Genomic DNA, 16,372 nt, shown 5'->3' on the forward strand with positions numbered 1-16,372 from the left:
TGTTTATTATCATAAAGAACAATTGGGAATATGCTTGAAAGCATATGTACAGGCTTATTTGCATACAGTCTGGAGGGCTGTGGTCTAACTCTGCCTCGTTAAAGCATTTCTACAACCCCAAACAGTACATAGCATGACACAGGCAGGATATTTTGCGCTTCTGGATGCGACGCAGCCCTTAGCCAGGACGAAGCTTGCGACTAAAGCAAGCAATCTTTTTGATCTATCGTTAACAACAGCAAAGAAGCCCAGCAAACGCCAGGCATCAAAAAATTGATTAAGACTCATGGTCGTTCCTCCCCACGGAAATCTTTAGTAAAAGGCGAAAGATTTATTCAGTCTGAAGAGAAACCAGAGTATACCCAAGCATGCCGCAGGGCAACGGCCCGGCCACAGGCAGTGCTCCTCGAGGTTAAGGTGTGTTTAATTAATCCCACCCAGCTCTTGCCTGATCATTGGAACCTTTAACACATGCAAAACACAATTGCAAAGGGATTGGAACTATTTAATATTGGGCTGTTTTAAAGTCTTATTAAACTAACAATAAGGCGGGGCGTTTCTCGGTGCATCATGGGTATTCAAATGAGGCAGCAGCTCAAACAAACCTTCCAGCAGTCTTAGTGACTGGGGCGCGAGGTTGCTTCTTTGAAACAATGTTGTTTGCGTTAAGAAAAGAAAAGCTGAAGATTGTAACTCCCCCACCGCTTACCTACGGGGGTCCGCAACTTCCCCTTCTGCTGCAGCCACCAGAAGTTCCTGGCACACATTCTTTGGGCTGTGTTACAAGGTTAGGGGTAAGGCTTCGGGATGGAATCTGATTACTACTCTTTTTTCCAATCGTGGCGTGCTGAACCCATCGGCTTCACAAATACCAAGTTGCCTGATGCTGTTTCCTTTGAAAGCAAATATATCTTTTCCACAAATCCAATCTTTCTAATTAAACCACCTTTCCAAAGTTAGCGGTTAGAAACGTTTAAGCATGGAAAGGTTTGGTGATAGAGCTTGGGTTAGGGGCGGGTTAAGCTCATGGCTTTGAAGAGGCCCAGTTACAGTTAGCGTCGGAGTACTGTTAATGGTTTACGGTTGACAGTTTAGGGTTAGGTAAGGCTTAGAATCCTTCCCCATTGTGGCGTGTTTAGCCCATCCTTTTCACAAACACCAAAAAAGCCTGATTTCCTTCAATTTCTTTTTGTCTTAAGCAGCATCGCCAGTGCCAACATTTTGCACCTAAGATTATAAAAAGTACCTAACAAAATTGTTTTTGTATTAAAACTGCGGCGGGAAGAAAACGCACAAAATCTCGGACAGTTCACCATACGGCCTTGCGACGAACGAGCAAAAGGCTCACTAACGGCAGCGCACGGACGAACGGACTCCCCAGCACCGCCACAAAGAAGGAGCGCAGCACGGCATCGGAGCGGCAAAAGTCAATCCAAACACGGCAGACTAGACACTTTGCCAAAAATGAAGTCTGCAACCTGATCTTTCCACACGCATAGAGCTTCCCAACTCGTGTCGGAAAGCTTTTAAACAAACAGCAAAAAAGCTTTTTGTATTTAAGTTTATTATACAAAACTGCTTATGATAAAACAGACATCACCCTGTTTTAGCAGGAATACAAAGGTCAGTAATATTGGTACAGATAGACGATAAGCAGTACTGCGACGCAGCGCAGGGCAATACACGTTACAGTACGACTTCAGTTTACGGAAAGCTCAGTAGAAGCAGTGTACAATTACATTCCCAGACGTGACACATATGGTTAGCACTTAGTGGAACATAACCTGGGGAAATGGGGGGGAGAGGGGGCCGAGGAGAAGGGGCTAGTCTTCAGCCTCTAGACTGTCCTTGAGAGAGTAGTCTCTCAGCAGGCTGTGGATAAGCCTGCGGCAGTCACGGACTGTGACCTGCTCCCTCCTCAGCACCAGGCGGTTCCTGGCAAACCATAAAGCGTCCTTTACGCAGCACATGAGGCGCCAAGCATCCTCAATGGCGCTCTCCGTGTGTGTCCCTGGGAAAAGTCCGTAAAGTACCGAATGGTAGGACAGGTACTTTCTCTCGATAGAGTCCTTGAGATCCAGCTCCAGGGCTCTGAACAAAGCCTGTGCAAACGGGCACTGCCAGAACAAGTGGAGGGAAGTCTCCTCCTCCACAATGCACTGTGGGCAGTGTCTATATCTGCACAGCCCCCTGGCATGCATAAATGTCCTTAGGGGGAGGCCTCCCTGAATGGCCATCCATGCCATGTCTTTATGTCTGTTGGTTAGCCTGCTCGACGACACGTTAGCCCAGACAGTCTTGGCTGTGGCGTCGGGGAGCCCTGGGATGTTCTCGATAGTGTCTTTGGCTCTGATGAACTTGTGGATCACACGGGGTAGCCACAGGTCTGGTTTAACTCCCTCCAGTTGGTGTTCCCTTACAAATTTGCCCACGTCCGAGTAGAACCAGGGCATGGTCCAATTGTAAGGGACGGAGCTGTCCCACTTTTCCCACTTGAGCTGCCTCCACAGGGGCAGCAGGAAGAAGCGAGACATGGAGTTTCCAGCAGAGCCTTTCACTACGTCTCTGAGAGTCCTGCGCACGCAGTTGCACACAAAGAAGGTCCTCAGCATGGTAGGGATGTCAGGCACTCCTTTGCCTCCCTTGCCGGGTTCCTTGTACATCACTGTGCGCTTTACTCTGTCCATTTTGGAGCCCCAGATGAAGTGGAAAACTGCTCGGTTGATGGCTCGGTGGATGGTGACCAGCAAGGGCCACGCCTGAGCCACGTACTGCAGCACGGGAAGAATCTCGTTGCGCAGCACCAGCACTTTCCCTTCGATGGTAAGGTCTCTGAGGCTCCACAGCCCAAATTTCTGCTTTACCTTGTTGAGTCTCTCCTCCCAGCTTTTCAGGGCCGCGCCGTCTCTGCCGAACCAGACTCCCAGGATCTTTAGGAAGTCGGTTTTGACGGGAAACGGGATCGGCTCAGAAGTCAGGTCCCACTGCCCGAACAGCATGGTCTCCGACTTCCCGCAGTTGACCTTTGCGCCTGAAGCCCGGCTGAAGTCCTCGCACGTCTGGACGAGCGCTCTCACCGACCGGCGATCCGCGCAGAAGATGGTCACGTCGTCCATGTAGAGCGAGCACTTTATCTCTTTCTTGTCTCTGCCCGGCGCGGTGATCCCTCTGATCTCTGGATTCCGTCTGATGCACTCGGCGAAGAGCTCTATACAACAGACAAAAAGAAGAGGTGAAAGAGGGCAGCCTTGTCTGACCCCAGAGAGGACCTGGAAGGGGTCAGTCTTCCAGCCGTTCACCAGCACCGAGCTGCGGATATCAAGGTACATCAGGTTAGCATAAGAACAGAACATCTCCCCCAGCCCAAACCTCCGCAGTACCTGACCCATAAAACCATGAGACAGCCGATCAAATGCCTTCTCTTGGTCTAGGGTGACCAGAGCAGCACGGACGTTGCGGTCCTTGATGTAGTAGATCGTGTCCCTGATGAGGGCCAGGCTGTCCGCGATCCGGCGCCCTGGGATGCCGCAGGTCTGGTCGGGGTGGACGATCTGCCCGATGACTTTCTTCAACCTGGTGGCTAGTACCTTGGCGAGGATCTTGTAGTCCACGTTCAGGAGAGAGATGGGACGCCAATTTTTCAGGTCGCATCTCTCCCCCTTCCGCTTATACAGGATCGTGATCATTCCCTCTCTCAGCGTGGGGGGCATCCTGCCCTCCACCACCATCTCCTCGTACAGGTCGAGGAGGTCCGGGCCAATGAGGTCCCACAGCGTTGTGTACAACTCGGCTGGGAGGCCGTCACTGCCCGGTGTCCTGCCCTTCCTGAAGGATTTGGCGGCAGAGTGCAGCTCCTCCAGCGTCAAGGGGGCGTCCGTGGCTGCACGACCTGCGGGATCAATGGTGTTAGTGATACCTGACAGGAACCGTTCAGCAGCCTCCGGGTCTGTGTCTTTGGGGGAGTAGAGATCCCGGTAGTAGTCGACGACCACTTTCTGGACCTCCTCCTTCCCCTGTCGTACCACACCTTCGCTGTCTCTCATTTCCGTCAGGGGCGTGTGGGCGGAGTGGAGCTTCCTGAAAAAGAAAGAGTTACATTTCTCACCCTTCTCCAGGTTCTCCACCTTGGAACGGAAGACGATTTGCTTGGATTCCTCCTCAAAGTGCCTTTTCAGGCCCTCCTTGGTCTCCTCCAGCTCCTCGTCCACGTCCCATCCGCACTGTTGGAGGTCCAACAGGGACTGCAGCTTGCGCTGCAGCCGTCTGAATTTCCTCTTCCTCTCACACGCCTGGAGTCTTCCTTTAGCCTGAAAGAAAGAGCGCAGCTTTACTTTAGTAAACTCCCACCACTGGGCTACAGTGGGGAACAGATACTTGGTACTGACACAATCAGAATATACATTACGCAGCTCATCCACGATTTCCTGCCTCTCTAACAGGGCACAGTTCAGCTTCCAGGAGCCTGGACCGGGAGGAAACCCTTTGCCCAGGGCACACTGGAGCCGAGAAGTAGCAGGGCACCATGGAGCACTGCTGATGCTCTACCGCTCGAGAGGTGAACACAAAGTCTATCCGGGAACGCACAGAGCCATCAGGCCGGCTCCAAGAATAGTTCACGGAGCCGGTCCCGATGGAGCCCATAGCGTCCTTTAAGGATGCCTCTGTGACAATCTCTCTGAGCAGTTTCGAAGTCACGTCCAGGTTTGTTGCGTGGGTGGAAGTGCGCCCTCCTTCCTCGATCGGGCAGTTGAAGTCCCCGCCCATCACTATGGCCCTGGTGGTAGTCAGCTGGGTCCGCAGGTTCTGGAGAAGCTCCAGGCGTTGCTTCTTCTCCGGGGAGGCGTACACGGTGATGAGCCTGACAGGCTCCCCCGCCCAGGATCCGTCCACGACCAGAAGTCTGCCGCAGACCATCTCCTGGACAGCGTCCACCATGAAGTTGCCTCCTCGGATCAGGATAGCAACCCCCGCCGACTTGCAGCCGTTCCCACCGGACCAAAAGGACGGGCCGTGGGACCATTCCCTGCATAGATGGCGATAAGAACGAGAGAAGGGTAAAGCGCATTCCTGCAACATATATACATCACACTGCTGTGAAGAAAGGAAGGTTAGTAAACCGCGCCTCCGGAACTGGTCCTTCATGCTCCTCACATTAATGGAGAAAATAGAAATTGACGCCATTAGTTGGGAGTAAAAAGAAGGTCAGCTCAAACAGAGGCACTAGTTACCGCCTCCTCCCCCTGGTGGGGGAGGATCTTCCCCGCCGTGGTCGATGGGGTTCACGGGGGTCCAGACCGCCTCGTCTAGCAGCTGTTCCAGGAGGGAGACCTGGTTGTCGATGTCCAGCTGGTTGAGGATCAGAGCCTCGGTCTCGGTGGCTGGCTCATCCGACGGGGTCAGGTCCTGGACCATCTTTTCGAGCGTGTCGTCGTTGTCATTTGCGGGCTCGGGAGGAGAGGGGGAGGGAACGGTGGGGGCTGGTGGTGGCGCCCTCTTCTGGACAGAGATCCTGGTGGGGCTCGTCTCAGTCTCGCTGTCCTCGTCCTCCTCCTCCTTCTTGCCGCTATGTTTGCGTTTTCTGGCTCCGGCTCCTTTTGGCGGCATCTCCAGGGGGTTGTCTGCAGCGGAAACAAGAGGGGGGAAAGGGTCGGGGTCTGCAGCAGCTAGGGACGGGGTTAGAGCTGCTGCAGAGAGGGGGAGGAGTGGGGGGAGGGAGAAGGGGGTGAAGCAGGGAGGGTCGGAGGCAGCGCAGGGGAGGGATGGCGCTGCCTCTGGGGGAGGAGGGGGAGCCTTGACAGCGGGCAGGGCCACGGCAGTCTCGGCAGGGGGGGGAGCTGCTTTCTTACCTTTCCTGGGTTTCGCTTTCGGGGTTGCCAGAGAGGGTGTCTGCGGTGCCGGCGCCTTGGCTGGAGCCTTGGTCGGGGCCGACGAGGGGACCTTGGCCGGGGCCTTGGCTGCTGCTACCGCTGCGTATGACCTTGATCTTTTGGGGCAATCCTTGTAGATGTGGTCAGGATCGCCGCACAGGTTACAGGTCTTCTTTCGTGGACAGTCTTTGGTCTCGTGCCCCACCACCCTGCAGTGCCTGCAGGATTTCTGTTGGCATTCCTCCGCCTTGTGACCCAGTTGGCTGCATCGTCTGCAGGTTGTGGGCTGACCAGGGTAGAAAAGCATGCCTGTAGAATTCCCCAGGGCGAAGCTCTGCGGGAGGTGTTGGAGCCCGTCCGGCGAGGTGGAGTCTGCCTTCAGACGGATCACGAGGGACCATCTTCCTGTCCAGAAGCCGTACTGGTTGAGGATCTTGGTCGGTTCTTTCACGATGTGGCAGTATCTTCCCAGAAAAGTTGCCACGTCTTTTCCTGGGGTGTGGGGGTTCCGCATCGAGACCGTCACGGGTCTCTCCTCCCTGTGGATGGGGCTGTTTCCGTAGAAACGGGAGAGGACCTGATCCGGTTTCGCCGACCTGAAGGCTTCCCAGAACCTTTTGCAGACCGCCGCTGAAATGAACGTTACGTAGAACATTCCCTTCAAAAACGACTGGACGCTCAGGGTTTCTGCTGGGCTGAAGCCTGCTCCCTCGTGCACTACCTTCTTGCTGAAGGTGTCCACATCCATGTCAGGGGTGCGGCCCTCCACTTCCTTTAACTTTAGGACCACCGTCTGCCTCATCCAGGTCTCCAGGGGAGGTGGGCTCCCTGGGGTCGCTGCAGGCTGGACTCGGCTTCCGGTGGCCTGGCTGGGTTGTTGGGCTTCAGAGGTCTGGGTTGCCATTTTCGCTCCTCGTCGGGTCTGGCTGGGAAAGCGTAGAGAACTGGAAAAGAGAAGAGGGAGAGATTAAAAGCACAGGGGGGAAGGCAGGGGGATGCACTAAAAAAGGCCAAAAAGAGGGGCAGGGGAAGGCACAAAAAAAGGCCAAAAAGAGGGGCAGGGGGAAGGCACTAAAAAAGGCCAAAAAGAGGGGCAGGGGAAGGCACTAAAAAAGGCCAAAAAGAGGGGTAGGGGAAGGCACTAAAAAAGGCCAAAAAGAAGGGCAGGGGAAGGCACTAAAAAAGGCCAAAAAGAGGGGAAGGGGAAGGCACTAAAAAAGGCCAAAAAGAGGGGCAGGGGAAGGCACTAAAAAAGGCCAAAAAGAGGGGCAGGGGAAGGCACTAAAAAAGGCCAAAAAGAGGGGCAGGGGAAGGCACTAAAAAAGGCCAAAAAGAGGGAAAAGGCACTAAAAAAGGCCAAAAGTAGGGGAGAAGACCGCCTCAGGAAGAGGGGGAGTCTTTCCCAGCACCCAAAGGTAGACCGTGCGCTCAAGCCTCACGAGTGTTAGGATTTCTCCAGCATGCATCCACTCGGTGTTGGGGAGTCCACAACGGGTTTCCTAGGGTCTGCAGGCCCGGAGGCCGAGTAGCGAGCGAACGCAACCGTGACCGAATCTCGTTTCGTTCAGAAAGGCATCAGTTAGAACCCCAATAGCAGCATGTCTACATAAGTAGAAAGGCCGAGGTCCAACAACAACCAATCGTCACGAACCTCAGGCAAGACACTTGATCTTAGCCAAAAGGCCGAGAAGCGATCTCAACCTGATCTTTCCACACGCATAGAGCTTCCCAACTCGCGTCGGAAAGCTTTTAAACAAATAGCAAAAAAGCTATGATCACTGAACGTACAGAGGGCGCATTAGTCCTTTCCATGCTGAAAACCGGCCCCTTAAGCGTGTGGTGAGTACTTTTTCCAGATGTTTCACTATTGATATTTGAGGAAATGAATAATACAACTGCACATGTGAGGAACAGAGATCTCAATGTTAAACATTTAAGGACAGTTGTTTTTTTTTTTTGGTTTGTTTATTATCATAAAGAACAATTGGGAATATGCTTGAAAGCATATGTACAGGCTTATTTGCATACAGCCTGGAGGGCGTGGTCTACCTCTGCCTCGTTAAAGCATTTCTACAACCCCAAACAGTACATAGCATGACACAGGCAGGATATTTTGCGCTTCTGGCTGCGACGCAGCCCTTAACCAGGACGAAGCTTGCGACTAAAGCAAGCAATCTTTTTGATCTATCGTTAACAACAGCAAAGAAGCCCAGCAAACGCCAGGCATCAAAAAATTGATTAAGACTCATGGTCGTTCCTCCCCACGGAAATCTTTAGTAAAAGGCGAAAGATTTATTCAGTCTGAAGAGAAACCAGAGTATACCCAAGCATGCCGCAGGGCAACGGCCCGGCCACAGGCAGTGCTCCTCGAGGTTAAGGTGTGTTTAATTAATCCCACCCAGCTCTTGCCTGATCATTGGAACCTTTAACACATGCAAAACACAATTGCAAAGGGATTGGAACTATTTAATATTGGGCTGTTTTAAAGTCTTATTAAACTAACAATAAGGCGGGGCGTTTCTCGGTGCATCATGGGTATTCAAATGAGGCGGCAGCTCAAACAAACCTTCCAGCAGTCTTAGTGACTGGGGCGCGAGGTTGCTTCTTTGAAACAATGTTGTTTGCGTTAAGAAAAGAAAAGCTGAAGATTGTAACTCCCCCACCGCTTACCTACGGGGGTCCGCAACTTCCCCTTCTGCTGCAGCCACCAGAAGTTCCTGGCACACATTCTTTGGGCTGTGTTACAAGGTTAGGGGTAAGGCTTCGGGATGGAATCTGATTACTACTCTTTTTTCCAATCGTGGCGTGCTGAACCCATCGGCTTCACAAATACCAAGTTGCCTGATGCTGTTTCCTTTGAAAGCAAATATATCTTTTCCACAAATCCAATCTTTCTAATTAAACCACCTTTCCAAAGTTAGCGGTTAGAAACGTTTAAGCATGGAAAGGTTTGGTGATAGAGCTTGGGTTAGGGGCGGGTTAAGCTCATGGCTTTGAAGAGGCCCAGTTACAGTTAGCGTCGGAGTACTGTTAATGGTTTACGGTTGACAGTTTAGGGTTAGGTAAGGCTTAGAATCCTTCCCCATTGTGGCGTGTTTAGCCCATCCTTTTCACAAACACCAAAAAAGCCTGATTTCCTTCAATTTCTTTTTGTCTTAAGCAGCATCGCCAGTGCCAACATTTTGCACCTAAGATTATAAAAAGTACCTAACAAAATTGTTTTTGTATTAAAACTGCGGCGGGAAGAAAACGCACAAAATCTCGGACAGTTCACCATACGGCCTTGCGACGAATGAGCAAAAGGCTCACTAACGGCAGCGCACGGACGACCGGACTCCCCAGCACCGCCACAAAGAAGGAGCGCAGCACGGCATCGGAGCGGCAAAAGTCAATCCAAACACGGCAGACTAGACACTTCGCCAAAAATGAAGTCTGCAACCTGATCTTTCCACACGCATAGAGCTTCCCAACTCGTGTCGGAAAGCTTTTAAACAAATAGCAAAAAAGCTATGATCACTGAACGTACAGAAGGCGCATTAGTCCTTTCCATGCTGAAAACCGGCCCCTTAAGCGTGTGGTGAGTACTTTTTCCAGATGTTTCACTATTGATATTTGAGGAAATTAATAATACAACTGCACATGTGAGGAACAGAGATCTCAATTTTAAACATTTAAGGACAGTTGTTTTTTTTTTGGTTTGTTTATTATCATAAAGAACAATTGGGAATATGCTTGAAAGCATATGTACAGGCTTATTTGCATACAGTCTGGAGGGCGTGGTCTAACTCTGCCTCGTTAAAGCATTTCTACAACCCCAAACAGTACATAGCATGACACAGGCAGGATATTTTGCGCTTCTGGATGCGACGCAGCCCTTAGCCAGGACGAAGCTTGCGACTAAATCAAGCAATCTTTTTGATCTATCGTTAACAACAGCAAAGAAGCCCAGCAAACGCCAGGCATCAAAAAATTGATTAAGGCTCACGGTCGTTCCTCCCCACGGAAATCTTTAGTAAAAGGCGAAAGATTTATTCGGTCTGAAGAGAAACCAGAGTATACCCAAGCATGCCGCAGGGCAACGGCCCGGCCACAGGCAGTGCTCCTCGAGGTTAAGGTGTGTTTAATTAATCCCACCCAGCTCTTGCCTGATCATTGGAACCTTTAACACATGCAAAACACAATTGCAAAGGGATTGGAACTATTTAATATTGGGCTGTTTTAAAGTCTTATTAAACTATTAATAAGGCGGGGCGTTTCTCGGTGCATCATGGGTATTCAAATGAGGCGGCAGCTCAAACAAACCTTCCAGCAGTCTTAGTGACTGGGGCGCGAGGTTGCTTCTTTGAAACAATGTTGTTTGCGTTAAGAAAAGAAAAGCTGAAGATTGTAACTCCCCCACCGCTTACCTACGGGGGTCCGCAACTTCCCCTTCTGCTGCAGCCACCAGAAGTTCCTGGCACACATTCTTTGGGCTGCGTTACAAGGTTAGGGGTAAGGCTTCGGGATGGAATCTGATTACTACTCTTTTTTCCAATCGTGGCGTGCTGAACCCATCGGCTTCACAAATACCAAGTTGCCTGATGCTGTTTCCTTTGAAAGCAAATATATCTTTTCCACAAATCCAATCTTTCTTATTAAACCACCTTTCCAAAGTTAGCGGTTAGAAACGTTTAAGCATGGAAAGGTTTGGTGATAGAGCTTGGGTTAGGGGCGGGTTAAGCTCATGGCTTTGAAGAGGCCCAGTTACAGTTAGCGTCGGAGTACTGTTAATGGTTTACGGTTGACAGTTTAGGGTTAGGTAAGGCTTAGAATCCTTCCCCATTGTGGCGTGTTTAGCCCATCCTTTTCACAAACACCAAAAAAGCCTGATTTCCTTCAATTTCTTTTTGTCTTAAGCAGCATCGCCAGTGCCAACATTTTGCACCTAAGATTATAAAAAGTACCTAACAAAATTGTTTTTGTATTAAAACTGCGGCGGGAAGAAAACGCACAAAATCTCGGACAGTTCACCATACGGCCTTGCGACGAACGAGCAAAAGGCTCACTAACGGCAGCGCACGGACGACCGGACTCCCCAGCACCGCCACAAAGAAGGAGCGCAGCACGGCATCGGAGCGGCAAAAGTCAATCCAAACACGGCAGACTAGACACTTTGCCAAAACTGAAGTCTGCAACCCGATCTTTCCACACGCATAGAGCTTCCCAATTCGTGTGGGAAAGCTTTTAAACAAATAGCAAAAAAGCTATGATCACTGAACGTACAGAGGGCGCATTAGTCCTTTCCATGCTGAAAACCGGCCCCTTAAGCGTGTGGTGAGTACTTTTTCCAGATGTTTCACTATTGATATTTGAGGAAATGAATAATACAACTGCACATGTGAGGAACAGAGATCTCAATGTTAAACATTTAAGGACAGTTGTTTTTTTTTTTTGGTTTGTTTATTATCATAAAGAACAATTGGGAATATGCTTGACAGCATATGTACAGGCTTATTTGCATACAGTCTGGAGGGCGTGGTCTAACTCTGCCTCGTTAAAGCATTTCTACAACCCCAAACAGTACATAGCATGACACAGGCAGGATATTTTGCGCTTCTGGATGCGACACAGCCCTTAGCCAGGACGAAGCTTGCGACTAAAGCAAGCAATCTTTTTGATCTATCGTTAACAACAGCAAAGAAGCCCAGCAAACGCCAGGCATCAAAAAATTGATTAAGACTCATGGTCGTTCCTCCCCACGGAAATCTTTAGTAAAAGGCGAAAGATTTATTCAGTCTGAAGAGAAACCAGAGTATACCCAAGCATGCCGCAGGGCAACGGCCCGGCCACAGGCAGTGCTCCTCGAGGTTAAGGTGTGTTTAATTAATCCCACCCAGCTCTTGCCTGATCATTGGAACCTTTAACACATGCAAAACACAATTGCAAAGGGATTGGAACTATTTAATATTGGGCTGTTTTAAAGTCTTATTAAACTAACAATAAGGCGGGGCGTTTCTCGGTGCATCATGGGTATTCAAATGAGGCGGCAGCTCAAACAAACCTTCCAGCAGTCTTAGTGACTGGGGCGCGAGGTTGCTTCTTTGAAACAATGTTGTTTGCGTTAAGAAAAGAAAAGCTGAAGATTGTAACTCCCCCACCGCTTACCTACGGGGGTCCGCAACTTCCCCTTCTGCTGCAGCCACCAGAAGTTCCTGGCACACATTCTTTGGGCTGTGTTACAAGGTTAGGGGTAAGGCTTCGGGATGGAATCTGATTACTACTCTTTTTTCCAATCGTGGCGTGCTGAACCCATCGGCTTCACAAATACCAAGTTGCCTGATGCTGTTTCCTTTGAAAGCAAATATATCTTTTCCACAAATCCAATCTTTCTAATTAAACCACCTTTCCAAAGTTAGCGGTTAGAAACGTTTAAGCATGGAAAGGTTTGGTGATAGAGCTTGGGTTAGGGGCGGGTTAAGCTCATGGCTTTGAAGAGGCCCAGTTACAGTTAGCGTCGGAGTACTGTTAATGGTTTACGGTTGACAGTTTAGGGTTAGGTAAGGCTTAGAATCCTTCCCCATTGTGGCGTGTTTAGCCCATCCTTTTCACAAACACCAAAAAAGCCTGATTTCCTTCAATTTCTTTTTGTCTTAAGCAGCATCGCCAGTGCCAACATTTTGCACCTAAGATTATAAAAAGTACCTAACAAAATTGTTTTTGTATTAAAACTGCGGCGGGAAGAAAACGCACAAAATCTCGGACAGTTCACCATACGGCCTTGCGACGAACGAGCAAAAGGCTCACTAACGGCAGCGCACGGACGACCGGACTCCCCAGCACCGCCACAAAGAAGGAGCGCAGCACGGCATCGGAGCGGCAAAAGTCAATCCAAACACGGCAGACTAGACACTTTGCCAAAAATGAAGTCTGCAACCTGATCTTTCCACACGCATAGAGCTTCCCAACTCGTGTCGGAAAGCTTTTAAACAAATAGCAAAAAAGCTATGATCACTGAACGTACAGAGGGCGCATTAGTCCTTTCCATGCTGAAAACCGGCCCCTTAAGCGTGTGGTGAGTACTTTTTCCAGATGTTTCACTATTGATATTTGAGGAAATGAATAATACAACTGCACATGTGAGGAACAGAGATCTCAATGTTAAACATTTAAGGACAGTTGTTTTTTTTTTTTGGTTTGTTTATTATCATAAAGAACAATTGGGAATATGCTTGAAAGCATATGTACAGGCTTATTTGCATACAGTCTGGAGGGCGTGGTCTAACTCTGCCTCATTAAAGCATTTCTACAACCCCAAACAGTACATAGCATGACACAGGCAGGATATTTTGCGCTTCTGGATGCGACGCAGCCCTTAGCCAGGACGAAGCTTGCGACTAAAGCAAGCAATCTTTTTGATCTATCGTTAACAACAGCAAAGAAGCCCAGCAAACGCCAGGCATCAAAAAATTGATTAAGACTCATGGTCGTTCCTCCCCACGGAAATCTTTAGTAAAAGGCGAAAGATTTATTCGGTCTGAAGAGAAACCAGAGTATACCCAAGCATGCCGCAGGGCAACGGCCCGGCCACAGGCAGTGCTCCTCGAGGTTAAGGTGTGTTTAATTAATCCCACCCAGCTCTTGCCTGATCATTGGAACCTTTAACACATGCAAAACACAATTGCAAAGGGATTGGAACTATTTAATATTGGGCTGTTTTAAAGTCTTATTAAACTAACAATAAGGCGGGGCGTTTCTCGGTGCATCATGGGTATTCAAATGAGGCGGCAGCTCAAACAAACCTTCCAGCAGTCTTAGTGACTGGGGCGCGAGGTTGCTTCTTTGAAACAATGTTGTTTGCGTTAAGAAAAGAAAAGCTGAAGATTGTAACTCCCCCACCGCTTACCTACGGGGGTCCGCAACTTCCCCTTCTGCTGCAGCCACCAGAAGTTCCTGGCACACATTCTTTGGGCTGTGTTACAAGGTTAGGGGTAAGGCTTCGGGATGGAATCTGATTACTACTCTTTTTTCCAATCGTGGCGTGCTGAACCCATCGGCTTCACAAATACCAAGTTGCCTGATGCTGTTTCCTTTGAAAGCAAATATATCTTTTCCACAAATCCAATCTTTCTAATTAAACCACCTTTCCAAAGTTAGCGGTTAGAAACGTTTAAGCATGGAAAGGTTTGGTGATAGAGCTTGGGTTAGGGGCGGGTTAAGCTCATGGCTTTGAAGAGGCCCAGTTACAGTTAGCGTCGGAGTACTGTTAATGGTTTACGGTTGACAGTTTAGGGTTAGGTAAGGCTTAGAATCCTTCCCCATTGTGGCGTGTTTAGCCCATCCTTTTCACAAACACCAAAAAAGCCTGATTTCCTTCAATTTCTTTTTGTCTTAAGCAGCATCGCCAGTGCCAACATTTTGCACCTAAGATTATAAAAAGTACCTAACAAAATTGTTTTTGTATTAAAACTGCGGCGGGAAGAAAACGCACAAAATCTCGGACAGTTCACCATACGGCCTTGCGACAAACGAGCAAAAGGCTCACTAACGGCAGCACACGGACGACCGGACTCCCCAGCACCGCCACAAAGAAGGAGCGCAGCACGGCATCGGAGCGGCAAAAGTCAATCCAAACACGGCAGACTAGACACTTTGCCAAAAATGAAGTCTGCAACCTGATCTTTCCACACGCATAGAGCTTCCCAACTCGTGTCGGAAAGCTTTTAAACAAATAGCAAAAAAGCTATGATCACTGAACGTACAGAGGGCGCATTAGTCCTTTCCATGCTGAAAACCGGCCCCTTAAGCGTGTGGTGAGTACTTTTTCCAGATGTTTCACTATTGATATTTGAGGAAATGAATAATACAACTGCACATGTGAGGAACAGGGATCTCAATGTTAAACATTTAAGGACAGTTGTTTTTTTTTTTTGGTTTGTTTATTATCATAAAGAACAATTGGGAATATGCTTGAAAGCATGTGTACAGGCTTATTTGCATACAGTCTGGAGGGCGTGGTCTAACTCTGCCTCATTAAAGCATTTCTACAACCCCAAACAGTACATAGCATGACACAGGCAGGATATTTTGCGCTTCTGGATGCGACGCAGCCCTTAGCCAGGACGAAGCTTGCGACTAAAGCAAGCAATCTTTTTGATCTATCGTTAACAACAGCAAAGAAGCCCAGCAAACGCCAGGCATCAAAAAATTGATTAAGACTCATGGTCGTTCCTCCCCACGGAAATCTTTAGTAAAAGGCGAAAGATTTATTCGGTCTGAAGAGAAACCAGAGTATACCCAAGCATGCCGCAGGGCAACGCCCCGGCCACAGGCAGTGCTCCTCGAGGTTAAGGTGTGTTTAATTAATCCCACCCAGCTCTTGCCTGATCATTGGAACCTTTAACACATGCAAAACACAATTGCAAAGGGATTGGAACTATTTAATATTGGGCTGTTTTAAAGTCTTATTAAACTAACAATAAGGCGGGGCGTTTCTCGGTGCATCATGGGTATTCAAATGAGGCGGCAGCTCAAACAAACCTTCCAGCAGTCTTAGTGACTGGGGCGCGAGGTTGCTTCTTTGAAACAATGTTGTTTGCGTTAAGAAAAGAAAAGCTGAAGATTGTAACTCCCCCACCGCTTACCTACGGGGGTCCGCAACTTCCCCTTCTGCTGCAGCCACCAGAAGTTCCTGGCACACATTCTTTGGGCTGTGTTACAAGGTTAGGGGTAAGGCTTCGGGATGGAATCTGATTACTACTCTTTTTTCCAATCGTGGCGTGCTGAACCCATCGGCTTCACAAATACCAAGTTGCCTGATGCTGTTTCCTTTGAAAGCAAATATATCTTTTCCACAAATCCAATCTTTCTAATTAAACCACCTTTCCAAAGTTAGCGGTTAGAAACGTTTAAGCATGGAAAGGTTTGGTGATAGAGCTTGGGTTAGGGGCGGGTTAAGCTCATGGCTTTGAAGAGGCCCAGTTACAGTTAGCGTCGGAGTACTGTTAATGGTTTACGGTTGACAGTTTAGGGTTAGGTAAGGCTTAGAATCCTTCCCCATTGTGGCGTGTTTAGCCCATCCTTTTCACAAACACCAAAAAAGCCTGATTTCCTTCAATTTCTTTTTGTCTTAAGCAGCATCGCCAGTGCCAACATTTTGCACCTAAGATTATAAAAAGTACCTAACAAAATTGTTTTTGTATTAAAACTGCGGCGGGAAGAAAACGCACAAAATCTCGGACAGTTCACCATACGGCCTTGCGACGAACGAGCAAAAGGCTCACTAACGGCAGCGCACGGACGACCGGACTCCCCAGCACCGCCACAAAGAAGGAGCGCAGCACGGCATCGGAGCGGCAAAAGTCAATCCAAACACGGCAGACTAGACACTTTGCCAAAAATGAAGTCTGCAACCTGATCTTTCCACACGCATAGAGCTTCCCAACTCGTGTCGGAAAGCTTTTAAACAAATAGCAAAAAAGCTATGATCACTGAACGTACAGAGGGCGCATTAGTCCTTTCCATGCTGA

General features: G+C 49.0%; 6 non-coding genes across 6 annotated transcripts; all 6 read right to left on the reverse strand.

Annotated features, from left to right (window-relative positions):
* Positions 1-245: 245 nt before the first annotated feature.
* On the reverse strand, positions 246-360 carry LOC128488121 (U5 spliceosomal RNA). The gene has a single exon (XR_008353558.1). It is a non-coding gene; the product is annotated as a U5 spliceosomal RNA (small nuclear RNA).
* Positions 361-8,073: 7,713 nt separating this feature from the next.
* Positions 8,074-8,188, reverse strand: LOC128488123 (U5 spliceosomal RNA). Its single transcript, XR_008353560.1, has one exon. It is a non-coding gene; the product is annotated as a U5 spliceosomal RNA (small nuclear RNA).
* Positions 8,189-9,809: 1,621 nt separating this feature from the next.
* LOC128488197 (U5 spliceosomal RNA) lies at positions 9,810-9,924 on the reverse strand. The gene has a single exon (XR_008353630.1). It is a non-coding gene; the product is annotated as a U5 spliceosomal RNA (small nuclear RNA).
* A 1,623-nt stretch (positions 9,925-11,547) lies between these two features.
* Positions 11,548-11,662, reverse strand: LOC128488124 (U5 spliceosomal RNA). The gene has a single exon (XR_008353561.1). It is a non-coding gene; the product is annotated as a U5 spliceosomal RNA (small nuclear RNA).
* Positions 11,663-13,285: 1,623 nt separating this feature from the next.
* On the reverse strand, positions 13,286-13,400 carry LOC128487897 (U5 spliceosomal RNA). The gene has a single exon (XR_008353343.1). It is a non-coding gene; the product is annotated as a U5 spliceosomal RNA (small nuclear RNA).
* Positions 13,401-15,023: 1,623 nt separating this feature from the next.
* On the reverse strand, positions 15,024-15,138 carry LOC128487898 (U5 spliceosomal RNA). Its single transcript, XR_008353344.1, has one exon. It is a non-coding gene; the product is annotated as a U5 spliceosomal RNA (small nuclear RNA).
* Positions 15,139-16,372: the final 1,234 nt, after the last annotated feature.

This window comes from Spea bombifrons, chromosome 3, assembly GCF_027358695.1.
Source record: "Spea bombifrons isolate aSpeBom1 chromosome 3, aSpeBom1.2.pri, whole genome shotgun sequence".
Taxonomy (NCBI): Eukaryota; Metazoa; Chordata; class Amphibia; order Anura; family Pelobatidae; genus Spea; species Spea bombifrons.